This window comes from Hydractinia symbiolongicarpus, chromosome 6 (assembly GCF_029227915.1).
Source record: "Hydractinia symbiolongicarpus strain clone_291-10 chromosome 6, HSymV2.1, whole genome shotgun sequence".
Classification (NCBI taxonomy): domain Eukaryota; kingdom Metazoa; phylum Cnidaria; class Hydrozoa; order Anthoathecata; family Hydractiniidae; genus Hydractinia; species Hydractinia symbiolongicarpus.
The window spans coordinates 32,889,227-32,909,203 of NC_079880.1; the positions used below are offsets into that span (position 1 = coordinate 32,889,227).

General features: G+C 36.4%; 1 long non-coding RNA gene across 1 annotated transcript; it reads left to right on the plus strand.

Annotated features, from left to right (window-relative positions):
- The first annotated feature begins 17,527 nt into the window (after positions 1-17,527).
- LOC130647460 (uncharacterized) lies at positions 17,528-19,044 on the plus strand. The gene is made up of 4 exons (XR_008982857.1): positions 17,528-17,681; positions 17,797-17,902; positions 18,125-18,209; positions 18,286-19,044. It is a non-coding gene; the product is annotated as an uncharacterized LOC130647460 (long non-coding RNA).
- Positions 19,045-19,977: the final 933 nt, after the last annotated feature.

Here is a 19,977-nt window from a genome sequence, read left to right on the forward strand (position 1 = left end):
ATTGAGATAGAACGCTCACTTGATTTGGCTTTCAAAACTTATGATAATGTTGTAGTCATGGGCGATATAAATATTGATTGTGATGACTCAAGTTCGACAGGTTTTGACAGTTTTGAAACTTTTTGCGAAACCTACAATTTAAAAAATTTAATAAAGCAAAAAACATGTTTCACAAATACTCGTGCATCACGAATAGATGTGTTTTTAACAAATAAACATGCATGTTTCCATAATTCTAAATCTTTTGAAACTGGACTTAGTGACCATCACCATATGATTTCTACTTTTATGAAGACTTTTTTAGTACGTTTAAAATCGAAAGAGATATCGTATAGGTGTTTTAAAAAATTTGATGAGCAAGTTTTTCTTGAAGAAGTGAGGAGCACAGATTTTTGTTGTGATAACATAGATCCAAATGAAAGTTATGAGAACCTTGTACTGAAATTTCGAAATATAATTAATAAACATGCACCTATAAAAATTAAATTAGTTCGGGGTAACGAAGCCCCGTTTATGAATAAAAAATTACGAAAAGCAATTTACACAAGATCTCGTCTTAAAAACAATTTTAACAAAAATCGAACAGATGAAAATAGGGCAAAATATAAAAAACAAAGAAATAAGTGTGTTAGTATGAGACGACAGGCGATTAAAGAGCATTTTAATAGTGTTATGGAGGGTGGCATTATTCAGAATAAGAAATTTTGGAGCACTGTCAAACCTTTCCTTACTAACAAATCAGGTAAGAGCTCTAATGAAATTATGATTGTTCACGATGATATTATAGTAACGGATGAAAATGAATTAGCTGAAATTTTCAATGAAGAGTACATACATATAGTTGAAAAATATAATGGAGTTAAACCAGTGTCGCTACGAAATTATCAATCTGAAAATAGAAATGAAGTCTCAAAGATTCTGGAAACATATAAAAATCACCCTAGTATTCTTGAAATTAAAAATTCACTAGTTGATCAAAATAATGAAATGTTGTTTAACTTTAAGGAAGTCTCGGAAAATGAAGTCTCTAAACTTTTCGGGGATCTAAAAGTAGGTGTGGCATCTGGAGAGGACAAGATAACGGCTAAAATGGTGAAGTTAGCAAAACCTTATTTGATAAAACCCTTAACAAATGTCATTAACAACAGTATTTGTCTTTCTGTTTTTCCGAGGAGAGCCAAACGCGCTCCCGTATCCCCTACTGATAAAGGTGGGAAAGATAAATTATGTATGAACAACTATAGACCAGTCAGCATTTTAAATATATTTTCAAAATTTTATGAGAGAATAATTAAATCTCAAATTGTTGATTATATTGATAAAAAACTTTCAGAATTTTTATCAGCCTATGGGGAATCATATGGCACACAACATGTACTTATAAGATTATTGGAAGAATGGAAACAAAAATTAGATAAACATTACGTAGTTGGTGCAGTTTTAATGGATCTCTCTAAAGCTTTTGATTGCGTGCCTCACGATTTACTTATTGCTAAATTAAATGCCTATGGCTTTAGCCAGGATGCCCTACTTCTAATTTTATCGTACCTTTCTGACAGAGAGCAATCTACCCGCATAAATAATCAGCATAGTCTTTTCCAATTAATTCTGTCTGGAGTACCCCAAGGATCAATTTTAGGACCTATTTTATTTAACATTTTTGTTAATGACTTTATTTATTTTATTAAAAAAGCCAGTGTACATAATTATGCTGATGACATTTCCCTTTCTGCTTTCTCAAACTTTTAGAATGTGAATCTAATATAGCACTAGTGTGGTTGAAAAATAACAAAATGATGGCGAATCCAAAAAAATTTCAATCAATCATTGTCACCAGAGATAAATGTAACAATTGTGATTTAGTGGTAAAAATTGGTGACAAGTTAATTAAAACAGAAAGCGAAGTTAAATTATTAGGAGTGACCATTGATAATGGCTTGAATTTCGACTCTCACATTTCTAAACTTATCAAAAAATCATCAGCACAATTGAATGCACTGTTTAGACTTAGCACGTTTTTATCTCACAAAGCCAAATTAGCGCTGGTACAAAGTTTTATATACTCTAACTTTAATTATTGCCCTTTAGTATGGAATTTCTCTTTATATAAATCTTTGTTGAGAATTGAACAAATTCAGAAGAGAGCTTTGCGTTTCTTATTAAATGATAATGATAGTACTTACGACGAACTCCTTTTGAAAGCAGGAAAATACCAAATGAGCGTCTATAGACTTAAAACATTATGTACAGAAATATATAAGACTTTGCACGAACTCAATCCGACATACATTAAAGATATCTTTAAATTTCATGGGAGTGGTAGACCAGTGAGATCACAAAATGTTAATAATTTAACAGTCCCAAATATAGATACCGTTAGTTTTGGAACAAAAAGTCTCTCTTCCCTGGGGCCAAAAATATGGAATAAATTACCCAATCACTTGAAATCCTCAGAGTCTCTTAGTACTTTTAAAAATGCGATCAAAAGTTGGAATGGAAGTAAATGTTTTTGTGAGGTATGTGAATTGTCCCAAACACGCTTTTAGTTAAATTTTACTCTTTTTTGTATATATAAAAATTTAAAAATATTTTCTCTCATTCAATTAATATTATTTAATATTATTTCTATTTGCACTTTAATTTTAGTCGGTTTTGATTAGCACTACTTTTTAGAGATATGCATATAATTTTTCTTTTCACGAAACTTGTATATAATGTACCGACTATAAATAAATTTACGAACAAACAAACAAGCGTATTGCGATGCTGTAGTACTGCTCGTTGGAGGGCATCAGTATCAAGTTCACCATTGGGCCCAGTGTTGTCTGTAATCATGCGTTTGACTGTCTTCACACCGACTTCTGCACGGCAATTACTATGCGGGAATGCCACGAAAGACAGACGATGGCTCACTCCCCAATTATTCAGGAAGGATTTGGTGGATGCAGCAGTAAATTCTGGGCCCCCATCCGAAGACAATTCGTCTGGGATACCATAGGTGACGAACGTGCGTCGAAGGATGATAATAAGGCTTTGCGCTCCGCCGGAAGATTCTTCCACGATAGGCCAATTGGAATACCTATCGACGCAGACGAGATAGTAGTGGCCCTTATAGTGGAAAAAGTCAGCGCAGATGTACTGAAACTGGTATTCCGGGTAATTAAGCGGTGAAGGTGGTGCGTCAGATTGAGAAGGTGCCATGCGGTTGCAGTGGCTGCAATTGCTCCTCTGCTGAATGATGGCTGTGATCATACCGGGCCAGAAGACCGAAGACACTGCTCTACCTGTCATGGACGTGACTCTGTGATGAGCGGCATGGAGCGCAGCAAGGATGTCTTTGCGAAGCTGTGGTGGTATAATTATCCTGTCCCTATATACTGAAACACCATCAACTGTCGATAGGTTCTCTCTGAACTGGTGGTATGGTTGGAGGTCCAGAGGGAGATCTTGACGATTAGGTGGCATGCCTGATTCAATTATCTCCAACAGATTTTTCATATTTGTGTCGCTGGCAGTCGCCAGGCGGACTCTGTCCCATGATACTGACTGCAGAGAGTGAGAGTTTATAGTGGATATAGCAGTGAATCGCATACCCTCTTCTACAGCAGCATCGGTGTCGATAGTGCGTACCGTAGGATGGGCCTCGTCGTATATCATGCGATGCAGAGGTGGTGTTACGAAGGGGATCAATGCCGATATCGACTGATCATCGTCGATGTGAGCAACGTCATCCGGTAGGTGCGTCTTATCTGGAGTTTGACTACCGGTGGGATAGCGGGAGACTGTGTCTGGAGCACGATTCTTAATGCCAGGGATGTGGTGCATAGTGAAACGATATCGCAACGTTCTCTCCTTGAGGTTTCTGAGCCGGTTGTTGGGAATATCTTCTAGTGATCGGTTGTTGAACAGTCCAAGAAGTGGTTTATGATCGACGACGATGGTCAGGTTTTCACATCCCAGTACGAAGTGCTGAGCTTTATCCAGTGCGTCGGCTACGGCTAATGCTTCGCCTTTTACAGGCGCGTAGCGTGACTCAGCGGGATGAGTGAATCTGCTGCCAACTAAAACAGTTTTCCAGCCCTCAGTACAACAAAATGGTATGGTGCCTGGACAGCTGCAGTGTTTCTGGAAGAGCCAAAATCCTAAGCCGGTTCTAGACCAATCGGTTGCAAGGCAAGTTGGCATAGACTTGTCGAAGATCTTGACTCCATGCTCAATTTCCTTGATTATTTTGAGTTGCGACTCTTCGAATAGGCGTTGCAGATGAGCATCCCAGTAGAAGGTTGATTTCGATTTCAAGAGCTCACGGAAGGGTATCATCTTATCGGTCATGCTGAAGGCGTAAGTCACCTGATTAACGAGTCCGAACCAAGACCTTATATCGGTAATGTGTTTAGGTCTTGGAAAATCCGCGATGGCTCCAATGATCCTCTGGCACGGTTTCACATCGTCAGTTGTTATCTCGAAGCCCGAAAATTCGACAGTGTCCGCTCCGAACACGAACTTCGTAGGGTTCTGTATAATACCGTTCCTCCGGCAAGTATCCAGCCACTGACATGTTTGGAAGAAACTCTGCTCCAATGTATCTGCTAATAAAAGCGCATCGTCGATGATCTTGATCTTGTTGGGAAAGTCATAAACGATCTCGTCAAATCTTCGAGAATAACCATCCCCGGAAGATATGTAACCCTGGGGGGTGGTACAGTATCGGTAGCGACCCCAGGGCGTGATGAACGCGGTGTAGTGCCGGTCTTCGTGACGCAATGGGACACTGTGGTAGCCGTTCCATGCATCAGACACCGTCTTCTTAGTGTTATGTGGCACGGATCGTACCTGATGGAATGGCGATTGGGTATGGTGGGTCTCTCTTGTTGCATGCGCATTGAGGGGCTGGAAATCCACAGTTCGTCTGGGTTTTCCGTTCTTCTTAGCACACACGACCATGCGGTGACACCAGGTAACTGGCTCTCCTACAGGAACGGGTTTTATCACACCGAGCTGGACATCCCGATCCAAGTCAGCTTTGACCTCTCTCTGCCAGTGGATGGGGACCGGGATGGGTGTGTGAAAGGCCACAGGGTCAGCATCGCTGTCAATCATTAGCTTTAAAGGTGGTCCTACCATCAGCGGTAGGGGCTAATGCTCACATGTGTTAAAGGTGCTCGCACCATAGTAGTCGAGAAGGAAGTTCTGTAGCTTAACCCGGTTATCCTTGGTCGCAGGATGTGGTAACTCAGTAGGGAGTGGTGGCGGCAGCGTGCGCATCGGACAGGCGCAATTCGTTGTTGAGCTGTCTGCCGAGGCATCTCCTCCAGCAACTGCATTGGCCGTTGTTTCAACAACCGTTGGGAAGTTGTTGGTGATCATCCCAAGGTCGATGCAGGCGCCTTCACTAAGAAAAACCTTGTCTGAATCATTCGTTATGTATGTGAACTGGCGAGTTTCTGTGGTCCCACAGTGACGGTTCACTCCAGAAATCCGTATGATGACAGCACCGAGGATATTGGTTGGTTGATCGTTGGCCGTATGCATCCTCATCTTGACGGGGATAAGGTCGTGCACAGTTAACCCTAAGCGCTGTATGCATTGAAAGCCGGCTAGGAAACTCTGGCAACCAGTATCTGCCATGGCTCGTAAAGTAATTGCCTTTGGGTTGAATTTGATGATAGGTTGGAAACCCAGTTGCTGGTAGTCCTCGTCCACGATTCGAACGGACAGGTTCAGGAATGGTTGTGGTTTCGAGGGCTGTTCCACCCAATGGTTGGTCAATGGGTTGTAGCGATACTTACCAGCCGTCGATTGGCCCAGTGGCTTTCCGATTGGCGTTTCTATAGAGCATAAGGCATCGAAGACTGCCCCTTCGATGTCATGAACACGTGCAGCCTGGGACTTCGGTTTGAACTTGGTTTTGTCTTTACTCCTGCACACGCGTTCAAAGTGATGTGCATGCTGACAGTGTCCGCAAATATGATTGTAGGCAGGACAACTCGTTTTACGTACAGCCGCGTTGGATTTATCACCATGAACTTTCATTCCACAGTAGGAGCATGTAGAATTTTCGTGGCCAGTGTTCGTGCTCTGGGAGAGAAGGGCATCCCTCTTGGTTTTGCTGTAGCTACTCTTTATCGCTCCGGCGGCCTGATGGTCAAGGAGACGTGTCGCCGACCTCTTACCAGCCTCCTTCGCTTCCACGAAGCGAAGTACTTCTTCTAATGTCATGTCCTGCTTCGTGTGGCCCAGTAAGTCCAACTGAATGTCGGTATCGGAAATACCTCTGCAGAGACATCATCATGGCATGCAGGGCACTCGGTGACATATTTGCATACACCTGCTTGTCCCCTAAGGCGTGCACCGAAGGAGCGAATCGACTCGTCCCGGTCCTGGTGCATGTTATTCAAGGAAACCCTAGCGACCATGACGTTCTCTTCCCTGACGGCAAGGGATCTCATAGCTTCGAGGACGTTTTCTTCTGTCTTGTCAGTCAACGAACCGACAGTGGATCTGGTAAGATCCTTGCAAAGTACCTCGTCACAGCATTCCAAGAGTTGCAAGATCCTGTCTTTACCTGTAACTTTCGTAGCAGTTGTGCATTCGCCCCAACGAGAAAAGAAGTACTTCCAATCTTCTGAGGTACCAACAGATGAGATTGTCGGGCGTTTCACTCTTTTGACTCTCACGGCCGCCCCAGCTACGTGTGGAGTAGGTGCAGCATGAGTGGTGGCGTGGGTGTTGAGTAGTGCGGCAACAATAACGGCATCTAAGTCTGGTGTTGTATATGTGCATCCCGGGATCGGGAAATCAACAGACGGCATAGTCGGCTCTGTGTTGTGGTTGTACAAAAATAGTGTAAATAAATCTATCCAATGTCAATTGGCAGCAATAATATCCATTATAAGATTTATGCAATAATGTTTAAATCCAATCAGCATTAACAGTCAATAAAAGATTCTAACATAGATAGGCATGGAGACCATTTGCTTCACAATATGTTTATAATATGTTTGCAATGTTAGAATCTAAAGATATATATATATACAATGATAAGTAGGATGAACCAAACGTATAAAACATAATAATGGAAACAGTACATAATAGTGTAAACAGTACATAATAGTTCTCTAGAAACCATTCTCAAGTGTTTCGCGCCACCGTTCGCCACCTTTTGACTTTTGCGCAAGTTCGATTGTAAACATCAAAACGACCGACGATCGGGACCGATTTCCGCGTCCCAGAGGCTCGTACGTTCGTAAAATAGGGGTTTGCGCAAGTTCCTTATTTCTAAGATTCTCAACCGACCGTCCAATCACATCAATTTTACTCGACCGACCACTGGCATGCAGCACGCATTCATCTCCAGCGAAGGAATCGATTGGGGAGAAAGAAGTTTCCTCTTTGAGAAGAATTTAGTGCTACCTGAAGCACCCATTAAATTCTGAAGCACCCATTAATTTTATTTGATATACTTGAAAATACTCTGACCGTACTTGTTGAATAATATAATCATTGGCTAGTGTTATTTCTTGTGCTGTATTTGCTGCGCACTTTGTCTTGTGTTGCTATTGTTGCACACTTCCCTTCTGTCTGTTACCAACGCAATCAACGTTTATATATACTATTAGCTATATTTCACTTGTTTGGTGTTAAGTTCGTAAATACAGTGGTTACTTGGTTAATCATACAATCATTGATATCTGCGAACATGACAACTGCACAGGCCTATCACCGGGTATGTATGGGTATTTTCTATTGTAAACATAGAAACGAGAACAAGCATGACAACTGTAATAGGAATTTGTTATTTGAAATTTACTTGAGAATTTTTGATCATTCATTGTATTTTTATTTGAAATATTTTTTGTTTTGTTTCCTGATAGTAGATTGTTACTGCAATTTGTTGATATGTGCATCAAAATTGCTATTGCTTTGCTGTGGAGATGTGGAAACTAATCCAGGACCTACTTTTTTCATCAAGTCTGTTATTGGTTCATTTAATCAAGGTGATCCCAGGTTTGGTGAAACTGCTGGTGTACAGTGTATATGCAATTCCCTATCAGCTATTTGTTGGTGAACCATAAAAAAAATTTCAATTTGGAAGGGATTTGACTTGGACAGCATTTTAGAATATGGAAATACTAATTTCAAAAAGTTAGAGTTGAATCGGCCAATAGAGTTCCAAGAGTTACCTTCAGTATTAGAGATTGCAGGTTTCAATGTTGATATCACCTACCTTGCCAGATTTTCAGTGTTGTTAAGTGATGATTATTATTTTGAAGCTCATAAAATAATGCCTCTATGCACAATCGGTAATGGATTAATTTTCAATACATGTGGTTATAGCTCAGCGATTATATGGGATAAAAATTTCATTTATCTATTTGATCCTCATAGTAGAGATCAAGAAGGCCAATGCTGCCAAAACGGTTTTTCAGTTCTTTTGAAGTTTAAAAGTTTTTGTCAGGTACATAAGTATATAAGTGACTTTTATAGAGATAATTCCAATGATTTCAGAAATATCCAATGTGATATCCAGTATGTGCAAATCTTGATTAACGGAAATGTGGTGAAAGAGGTAAAGATTTTTCTCGAAGGGTTTCGTGGAAATTTACGAAAGCGTAAATGTATTGAGCTCTCTGAAAGTGCTTCTGATAGAACATCCCCAAGTTATGCATCTATGTTGAAGAAAAAGCGAGTTAAATATCAAAATAAAATAGGCACCCAAGAGCATGATGCCATGTTGAAACAGCAACGAGATAAATATCAAAGCGAAATGGGCACCCAAGAGCACAAAGCCAAATTGAAACAGAAGCGAGATTCACAACGACATAAATATCAAAGCAAAATAGGTAGCCCTGAACATCTGAAAAAGTTAAAGCGAAATTGTGATTTCCATCAAATACAAAAATCTCAGGAAATGAGCACGTTGAAAAGAATTGAAAATTTTAAAAAGGCTATAAAAGAAGGACCAGTATTTATATGTATTGTATGCAATCCCTGTCTTTATAGAAAATCTGTAGTTGTCTTTTATAATGATAATTACAAAATTGACACAACTGACCTTGTATGTTATGTTTCAAGCAGTGATGGGAGTGCTTATATTTGTTTGACTTGCCATTAGAAGTTGCTGAAATCTGAAATTCCTGCACAGGCTGTTTGTAACAAGTTAGACATGTTTGATTCTCCTGATGAATTAGAAACACTTAATAGGTTGAAAAAGACCATTATTGCTAGACGAATATTGTTCAAAAAGATAACAATTATGCCGAAAGGTCAATCTCCTAAGCTAAAAGGAACTATTTGCAATGTCCCTATTAATTGTCAAACTATTGTTAGTACACTTCCACATGGAGCTGACAGTAACGGTATAGTTATGATTAAATTGAAGCGTAAACTTTCATTTCGTGGACATGTATATTTTGAAGCTGTCAACCCACAGTCTGTGAAATTGGCTTTGCTTTACTTGAAACAGAACAACCCATTGTATTCTGATATAACCATTGATGAAAACTTGATTCCGTCTTCACTGGTAGATTTACGTGACCCTGTAGAAACAGAATGTACTTCAGAAAGCAATGATCATGAACTTGAAGAAGTTGAAAATCCACTAAATGCTCATAGGTTTAATGCAAATGAAAGTATGATGTTGTCAAATGTACCACAAGCCGAGGATATTAGCATAGCACCAGGAGAAGGTGAAATACCATTTTCAATGATGAATGATCAATTTTGTGAGGAATTAGCTCATCCTTATCTTTTCCCAACTGGTAAGTTTAGCTACAAAGTTGAACGTGATATCAAGCTTAGTCCAACAAAGTATTTTAATCAGCGGCTGTTGAATTATAAACAAAAATTTGCCTCAAACTCTGATTACATTTTTTATGTGTTGTCCACTCTGCAACAACTCAATATGAGTAGTCAAATCAATATTGCTGTGAAAAAGGTTAAGACAGATTCTCTCACAGCTGGTATGTTGTCCAAAAATTTCTCTGAAACAGTGCAGTCTTGTATTGCTGAAAATAAAGGTTTTCAATTTATGAGTCCTATCAAAGGTACCCCAGCATATTGGAAGCGATTTCTCTCGGAAGTTCTAGCAATGGTTAAGCAACTCGGTCTCCCAACATTTTTTATGACATTGAGCTGTGCGGATTTAAGATGGAATGAATTGATTTCTATCATAGCAAAATTGAATAGTGAGAATCTGACTGATGAGGAAATAATCAACCTAACATACTTTGAAAGATGTAGATTTTTGAACTTGAATCCTGTTCTACTTGCCAGGCATTTTCAGTATCGTGTTGAGCTTTCTTTTAAGGAAATTGTAGTTGATGGACCTCTTGGTAAGGTTAAATACTGTGCAATTCGTGTAGAGTTTCAGATTCGTGGAAGTCCTCATATTCATTCCTTTTTGTGGGTGTTGAATGCTCCTGTTTTGACTGAAAACAATATTGATAAATACATACAATTCGTAGATGCAATTATTAAAGCATATGTACCAGATCGTGAACATGAACGTGAATTATTTGACTTAGTAACAACTTATCAGGTGCACTCTCATTCTAAATCTTGTCGAAAGTATACAAATGAAACATGTCGGTATCATTTTGGTCGTTTTTTTTCCGAAAGGACTATTGTTGCTTTGCCACTGTCAAAAGATATAGATCCAGATGAACGTAGTGAAATTTTAAAGAATAAGGAAGTCATATTGAATAAGGTTAAAGACTATATTGACACAGAGTTGAATCCAAAAAAGAAAAATATTTTGAATTCCAATCAAGAGAATTTCGAGATTACTCCAACAATATCAGAAATATTAGATGAACTTGATATTCCAGAAAGTGAATATTATAATGCTTTGAGTATTTCTAATGATAGCGACTTTCAACTTTATTTGAAGAGGCCGCCTGATTCGTGTTTCATAAATAATTACTTTGATGAAGGTCTTCTAGCATGGGAAGCAAATATTGATATTCAACCTGTCTTCAACCACTACAAGGCTGTGACATATATGTGTGCATATTTCTCAAAATGTGAAGATGAGACTTCTCAGGCCATGAAACAAGCAGCGAAAGAAGCTTTCAATTCAAATAAATCCTATACTGAGCAAATGAAATTGATTGCAAAGGTTTTCACTACAAAAAGGGAATGTTCTGTTCAAGAAGCTGTATATTTAATAATGCCAGAACTTTGGCTCAGGAAAACATTTCCAAAAGTTGTATTTGCCAACACCAACCTCCCAGAAAAGCGCTATAGAATGTGTCGCAGTAAACATGAAATTGATGAACTTCCTGAAGATAGTACTGATATGTTTAAAAGAAATATGCTAGATCGGTATGTCGATAGACCCAACCCAACATTTGCAAAAGCAGAATATGCCATTCTTGATCAATTTTGCTACGCACAATTTCTTGCAAATTATTACCTTGCTGGAAGGTTTGATGATGAAAATGATAGCCAGCCAACTGTATTACGTGATGACAACATAGAAAGGAACCATATAACAAATTGGTTCCCTGCAATATTGCCATTAATGTCATCCAATGAAAAATTGAAGTGTCGTAAAGTTAAACAAGTGTTACGATTATATACACCAAATAAACATAAATACCCTGAGTTATATGCACATCATTTGCTAATGTTATACTATCCATTTCGAAATGAATGTGACTTGAAATCTGCTTCTGACAGTTATGTTGAAAAACCCAACGAACCTGGTGTATTATCAATTATAAATGAACATAAGCAAACATTTGAGCCATTTAGTGATCTAATTGACACTGCCTTATCAAACTTGCGTACAGACTTGCTTACAAATCAAGATGCTTTTACTGCTCATGAAAATGATGAAGTTCAAGATGAAATGATTGAAACAATAGATGAGATTGTGGATGATGAAAATGTTGTTGCAGATGCTGTACTTTTTGACAGTGAAATCAATGTTTCAACAAATAATTCAGAATTCCTGAGCAATGCAGAATTGAATCCCATGATTTCATCCTTGAATTACAAACAAAGACAAGTGTTCGATTTAGTATATGACTGGGCTTGCAGGTATATAAAAAACTTATCGGCAATAAGAAAAATAGAAGTTACACCATTGTATATTTTTTTGACTGGCGCTGGTGGCTGCGGAAAGTCACATCTAATTAAAACCATATATCAATCAATGTCCAAGGTACTTTCATATAAATCTAAGGACCTGAACAAACCCAAAGTTTTTCTTGTGGCTCCTACTAGTGTTGCTGCAATTAATATCAATGGTGCTACTATTCATACAGCTTTTGGAATACCTGTTGGTCATTTTGGAAAGAATTTGCCACGTTTAAATGACAAAAGGAGGAGTACTTTACGGAACAAACTTAGTGAGCTGAAGGCCATTATTGTTGATGAAATTTCTATGGTATCAAACTTGCAGTTATTTTATATTCATCTACGTTTAATTGAAATATTTGCATGTCGTGATGAGATTCCATTTGCCGGCATTACAGTGATAGCATGTGGTGATTTATATCAACTGCCACCTGTTCAACAACGACCTGTGTATGCTGATTATAAAAGTGACTGGCTCAACTTGGTGCATCTATATGGAAGCTTTTCGAATTTGCTGAGCTTACAGAGGTAATGAGACAAAAAGGTGATAATGTATTAATAGATTTACTAGTCGATTAGGCCCGTGGAAAAATCCACTTGGCAGAAAAACAATTGAAAAGTTCTGTCATTTGAATTTTGATGACATCAGCAAATATTTCAGTATATTGAATATGCCTTTTACTAAAAAAAATAATCTGAAAATGCATAAAAAGAAAGTCATAATTTAACAAAAAAGTTCTTAAAATCTAACACAAAATATCAAATGTCAAATCGCATGAAATCCTCCCAACAAAACTTCAGACAAAATATGAAAAACAAGGGCGTGCAAGGTGTAAAATCTAGTTAGTAGAAAGTTACAACATTGACAGTCACAACCCAGACAGTTACGCAACAATAATAATAATGTCAGAAATAACACATATCTCAAATATGTATACGTATATAAATGTGTATATATTATTATGTGATTATGTTGAAAACCTTCAATATTTTAATCTTAAGTGTCGAAAAGAAAGGCTTGCAACAGTAAGCACAAATCTATGAAATAAGTTCTTTACGCATTTTAAACATTGTCTTTTCCCTAAATGCTTATACAACAATACAACCTGAACAATATCAAAAAGCCAAACTTAAACAAACACAAAACACCTAAAAACAAAAAGTTAAACTTTGAAAAATCATTTATTCGGTTGCATACCATCCTCTCCCGCAAAAATATGCACAAAATGTAAAAATTAACCGGTTAACAAAACAATTTTTTGTCTAATGATCCGTACTGACTTTACCAAACATTTTAACCTGAAATGTCGAAAAAGCAATGAGCAAGGAGTAAATTTCAAATCAACAAAAATCATTATTTTGAAAACATTGTATATATATATATGGTCCTTCCTCACAAAAGTTTACAATAAAGGTAGAACACAAAGGTTTATGAGGAGCAAATCAAAATATGAACAAAAATCAGTTCAATTGGCATGTTCTATATTGTCTTCAGCCATAAAATCTTTCACAAAATTGATATGAAACCCATCAAATTCAACTCAGAAAAAGTAGTCATTTAAATGCATACAAAAATACAACTTGTAGAATATCAAATTATTATTTTTAGTATATATAATTGAATATGGTCCTCCCTCACAACAGTTAAATTTTTGCACTAAATTTGCAACACAAAATACAAATTCTAAATAATTCCTATAGTTTTCCTCAAAAGTTTAATCAAAATATAAAAGATGAGAGGTGAACGACAAAATCAAAGTTTGCAGAATTTAATTATTTTGCTATATATATGTCTATTGATATATGCCCTTTATAACAATATTTCAATCCAAAATGTGAAAAAGAAAAACAGTTTGCAACAAAATCAGTTATTCTGATGATATTGCATACACTTGTTCTCCACAAAAGTGTAAAAAACGAATGGTTGTAGGAAATACTTCTGATTCAACAAAAGTCAGTATTTGCATCTTGTACTCATTAAATATTACCCAAAATTTCAAAAAACTGTGATTTGGAACGCATCAAATTTATAAATAGAGAGGGATCAGTCATTTCAGTATGTTGTACAGAGTCCTGCGCGGTAAGAATTTATACAAAATATAAAAAAAACCAAACATTTTAACCTGAAATGTCGAAAAAGCAATGAGCAAGGAGTAAATTTCAAATCAACAAAAATCATTATTTTGAAAACATTGTATATATATATATGGTCCTTCCTCACAAAAGTTTACAATAAAGGTAGAACACAAAGGTTTATGAGGAGCAAATCAAAATATGAACAAAAATCAGTTCAATTGGCATGTTCTATATTGTCTTCAGCCATAAAATCTTTCACAAAATTGATATGAAACCCATCAAATTCAACTCAGAAAAAGTAGTCATTTAAATGCATACAAAAATACAACTTGTAGAATATCAAATTATTATTTTTAGTATATATAATTGAATATGGTCCTCCCTCACAACAGTTAAATTTTTGCACTAAATTTGCAACACAAAATACAAATTCTAAATAATTCCTATAGTTTTCCTCAAAAGTTTAATCAAAATATAAAAGATGAGAGGTGAACGACAAAATCAAAGTTTGCAGAATTTAATTATTTTGCTATATATATGTCTATTGATATATGCCCTTTATAACAATATTTCAATCCAAAATGTGAAAAAGAAAAACAGTTTGCAACAAAATCAGTTATTCTGATGATATTGCATACACTTGTTCTCCACAAAAGTGTAAAAAACGAATGGTTGTAGGAAATACTTCTGATTCAACAAAAGTCAGTATTTGCATCTTGTACTCATTAAATATTACCCAAAATTTCAAAAAACTGTGATTTGGAACGCATCAAATTTATAAATAGAGAGGGATCAGTCATTTCAGTATGTTGTACAGAGTCCTGCGCGGTAAGAATTTATACAAAATATAAAAAAAACACAAGTTTTTTCGGTGTTGTACTCCCTCAAAAAAGTTGAAACTTTTCTTAATTGAGACAAAATGCCATAAACAAAAACATTTTAGTCAGAACATCTAGAACAAAAAAAAATCACTACACTTAAGGAACCAGAATTACTACATGTTAAATAAAAATCGTTTCGTCATATTGCATGTAACCGATGTATATAAGTTTAGTTACACAAAATGTGAAAAATACATTTTTTGCATACACAAATTGTGAAAAATACATTATTTGCTTAAAAACAGTCCTTAAACTCTTCTTAAATATTATGTAATACTTTTTTAAAAGTTGTTGTGGCTTGTTAAAATGCTTAAAAAAAAGGCTTAAAATGTCAATTAAAATAAGTTACAGTCACATTCTAGATAGATAGATGCTAGCTAACAAACATGTCTCGCATCAATAATATCATCAAAACTTTAAAAAACATAAACAAACCTTACAGAAACCTTTCTATACTTCATTTATATACCATGCCCCTTTTTAAATGCTTTTGTAAAGATTTATTTTGAAGGCAAGAGAAGACAAATGCTTAAAAAGGACAGCCATTTTTTTTGCAAACACAATTTCTGTTACTTTGTGCTAGAACTTCATTTAACAAACCACACAAAACTCGCGGCTTTTCACGACAAAAAAGACATATTTTTTTCGGCAACATCAAAAATTTTTTTCGGCAACATCAAAGGAAAATGAAGACATCCACTTTGCCTGTCACAGACACACAGACAGACACACTTAGCGTACTATTATATAGAATAAATAATGTGAGAATTGGCAAACTTGATAAAAAAGACGAGGAGTTATTGAAGAATAGAGTAATTTCTCCAAATGATTCTAATAAACCTGCAAATGCACTCCATATCTTTGCAGAAAATGCTCCTGCCAAAGTACACAACAATATTATGCTAGAGTCTGTTGATGCATTCTGTTTTACTATACAATCCATTGATCAACTTCCAAAGAATGTTGCGAAAGGCATTATTGAAGAATCGCAATCAAAGTGAAACCGGGGGTCTTGCTACTGAATTAAAAATCAAAGTTGGTGCAAAAGTAATGCTTACAGTCAATATTAATATTGCTGACAGACTGATCAATGGCCAAATAGGTACTGTCAAGCATGTAAAAGCAGACAATGCAAACAAAGTTTCGAAGATATACGTGTTATTTGATGACCCCAAGGCAGGCAAGGAGGCCATATTTAAAAGCAATTGTTCAAATAGATGGGTACCAATCGAGAGAGCAGAGGCAAATATCAAACTGAAAATCAGCAAAGATACATCACCTGTAATCAAACGTACTCAGTTCCCACTAATGCTATCCTGGGCATGCACTGTACACAAAGTTCAAGGTTTAACACTGGATAAAGTTGTTATTAGCTTTGATTTGGAGAAGCAGCATTCATTTAATAATGGCCAGATGTATGTTGCACTTAGCAGAGTTACATCTTTGAATGGTATGTGTTTGACAGGAAAACTTTCTAGGTCTGCTATCAAATGCAATTCTCGTGCTACGTTGGAGTATGATAGACTACGAAATGAGTGTGTTTCTCAGCAGATTCAAAAATTTTCTGCCCCATCACATGATGTATTGACTATAGCACTGTTGAACACAAGATCGTTATCTCGGCATGCTGTTGACATATCTTTCGATGCAGCGCTTACATTGCATGATATAATATGCCTAACAGAAACACAATTAAATCCTGGGAAAGATACTGAAAGTATCGATATTTATTTGGTGAATTTCAGTCCACTTCATAATTGTAACACTGACAAGTTTCAAAGCATTTCACTTTTTTTCAGAAGAAGCATACATGTACAAAATCATCAGTTTGGTCAAGGTGTTACAATGTTTTCGTTTACTAAGACATAATTTTCAGCTGAGACTTTTAATGCATTGGTTATCTATGGAAATGTAATGATGCCTTAGAACATTTTTATGATGCCCTATCTCGCGCAGTTCAAAATACCAGTGTACATTTCATTCTTGGAGATTTCAACATCAATGCACAGGCTCAACCACAAAGATTATCAGATGTTATGCATGATTTCACTCAAATTGTTACCGAACCTACCCATTTAGCTGGAGCCACTCTTGATCATGTTTATATAAAGAACAGTGTTGTGTTATCATATGATGTGAAATGTTTTGTAAAATGTGTACACTTTTCTGATCATGATGCTGTCAACTTTAGTATAGCAAAGAAGCTTTAAAGCCTGGTTGCCCACCACATGAACATTGTTGCCTTGATCTCAGTTTCATCTCAGCAGAAGTAAAACTTAGCCCATCCATCGTCCAGCTAAAATCGAATATATTTTCATCGTTAGGCAATGATGATATGTTTTATATTTTTTCAATTTTTCCAGGTTTAATGTTTGTATATATTCATTGTATATTTTTCTTTGTACATGCTATAGCTTTGTAATTTTATTTATGACTATATCTGTATAGTACGTGACTTTGTACTGAGAAAAAGTAAGTGAATCGATTTTTTAGTCAGTCTGCAATAAGAATGTAAAATTTTTTATAGGCACTAGGAATATATGTTGGTATTGTTAAAGGCTGTGGAATGTCAAAGAGACTAATCGAGAAATGCATCGACTCTGTTGTTTAGAAGTGTTAATTAAGGGTGATGAATATCTGGTGAGTGGTATTCTTTTCACTTTATACACACGTCAAAACGTCAATAATCTGGTGAATGCGCGGAAAGTAAAGTACATACTGTAATAACTCTTACTATCTCATCTCATTTTTTCAGAAATGAACATTATCACGCAAAAAAGAGTGACATCAAGAAATCAAACCAAGTCCACGAACCAGAACTTCATACGAAACTCTTCAATTCAATTGGGAATGAACAGACAGTAAGTTTAATTTCGTGTTTCATTTTTCGGAACTCCTTACTTTTAAAAAATGTATCACTTTCAAGGATATAAGAAATCTAAAAGCTCTTGAGACGCAAACACGCAAGATAAACGATGTCTATTTTTGATTCATATGCGGTTGTTCTATAAGTAGGCTATCACACTCGAAATTTGTGGAAGTACTGCAATGTGATTCGTTCCACGATTTGTCTCTCTTTGTAGCTTTTTGGAGCATCAATGTAGCTGACAAAATGCATTACTACGTATTGATTTGGAACGAATACGAAATTCAAAAAGAACATTGTTGGTAAGAAATTTTTGCAGATATCGTTTATAACTTTGTTATGGTTTCTGAATAACGTGCAAACTTCAATCGTTTTTAGATGGAGCAATCGCCTAGAAGTACGAATTTCGATACATTTCGATACAACTGATAGCTCGTAATGTTCATTCGCAACGTATAGAAGTGCGAATTTCGATACAACTGATAGCTCGTAATGTTCATTCGCAACGTATAGAAGTGAGAATTTCGATACAACTGATAGCTCGTAATGTTCATTCGCAACGTAAACAAGTGCGAATTTCGATAAAACTAATAACTCGTAATGTTCCTTCACAACGTATAGAAGTGGCATTTCGATACAACTGATAGCTCGTAATGTTCATTCGCAACGTATAGAGTTGCGAACTTCGATACAACTGATAGCTCGTAATGTTCATTCGCAACGTATATAAGTGCGAATTTGTGTACAACTGATAGCTCGTAATGTTCGTTCGCAACGCATAGAAGAAGTACGAACTTCGATACGATTGATAGGTCGTAATACTATTTCATCCCTAATCTCAGCTCGAAAAAAACACAACAACTTCTTTCACGAAATGTTCAGTAGAAGATAAAGATGATGCTTCCGGAATTAAAAAATCGACCCGTGGAGACCATTGACTTTGTTTTACATTTGTGAATATATAATATACATACACTTCATTTGAACTGTGTCGTTTTGAGTAACTGATTGCCCCTTGCAAATTGCTTTGCCAATTGCGAGAGAACCTAAACGATTTTATATTAACAAGTGTGAATAATTACAGGAAAAACCTAAGAATATGAAAGTCTTTTGCCCGCAAACGTGGGAATAAACTTTCGCAGATGACGTCTTTTGATAATTTCGCGGGAATAAATTTTCGCGTGTAACGCATTTCAAAGAATTTTCTCGGCAGAAAAATGGCAAATGTTTTACATTTCTCACTACTTAGTGCGTTATTTGCAACGTAAACAAAACAGCTCTGACACCGGTCTAAGAAGGCGCAGATCACCCTAGTCAGTTCAACCACGGTTCAACTCTAATATAAGGTGCGTCATCCTCCTAACTAGACATGTTTGAAAGTTCCTGTACCCCTCACTTGTCTTTCTACATAGACATTGCTTCTACATAGTATCGAGAAAAAAAGAGTTTAGAAAACAAGTTTTCGTACAATTTCCTGATCAGCAAAAAACAGTTTTTTTAGTTATTAGAGTTTCCTCATTTTCTATAGCCTTCATCAATCTAATTAGCATAAAATTTAGAAAACCTACTGTGAGATAAATTTCTTTCTGACGAGGAATTTTCCATTTACAGGCAAAAAACGCAGTTTCTATTCCCTGGGTCGTTTGTTTTTATCACGTGAGCTCCTCCTTGTGTTCGTAGTCAATTTGTATTCAAGGAGGTATATTCAACACTATATTTGTTTTGATAGTGAAAAGTAGTATAAAGTTGAATTGTGGCTGTTCGCACGAATTCCACTAGGCGAATATTTCGCATAGTGGAATTCCACCATTAGCAAGTAGTTCCGAATTTTTCCAGCTGCCACGTTTCATTCTTTATTTTGCCGAAATGCATCCTGGTTGAAAGGTTCTTGAATTTGATTGGTTGGTGTTTTTCTAATTGTGTTGGGTTTTTTAAAAACTTCACGCACGCACATGTTCTACAGAAGTGAAGTGCGAAAATGGCTCAAAGAAAAGGGAGTCTTTTTTTTCAGTCAGTTGCGGATATGATTTTTGATTTGATTTTTTAAGGTAAATTCCTTCTGCTTGGATT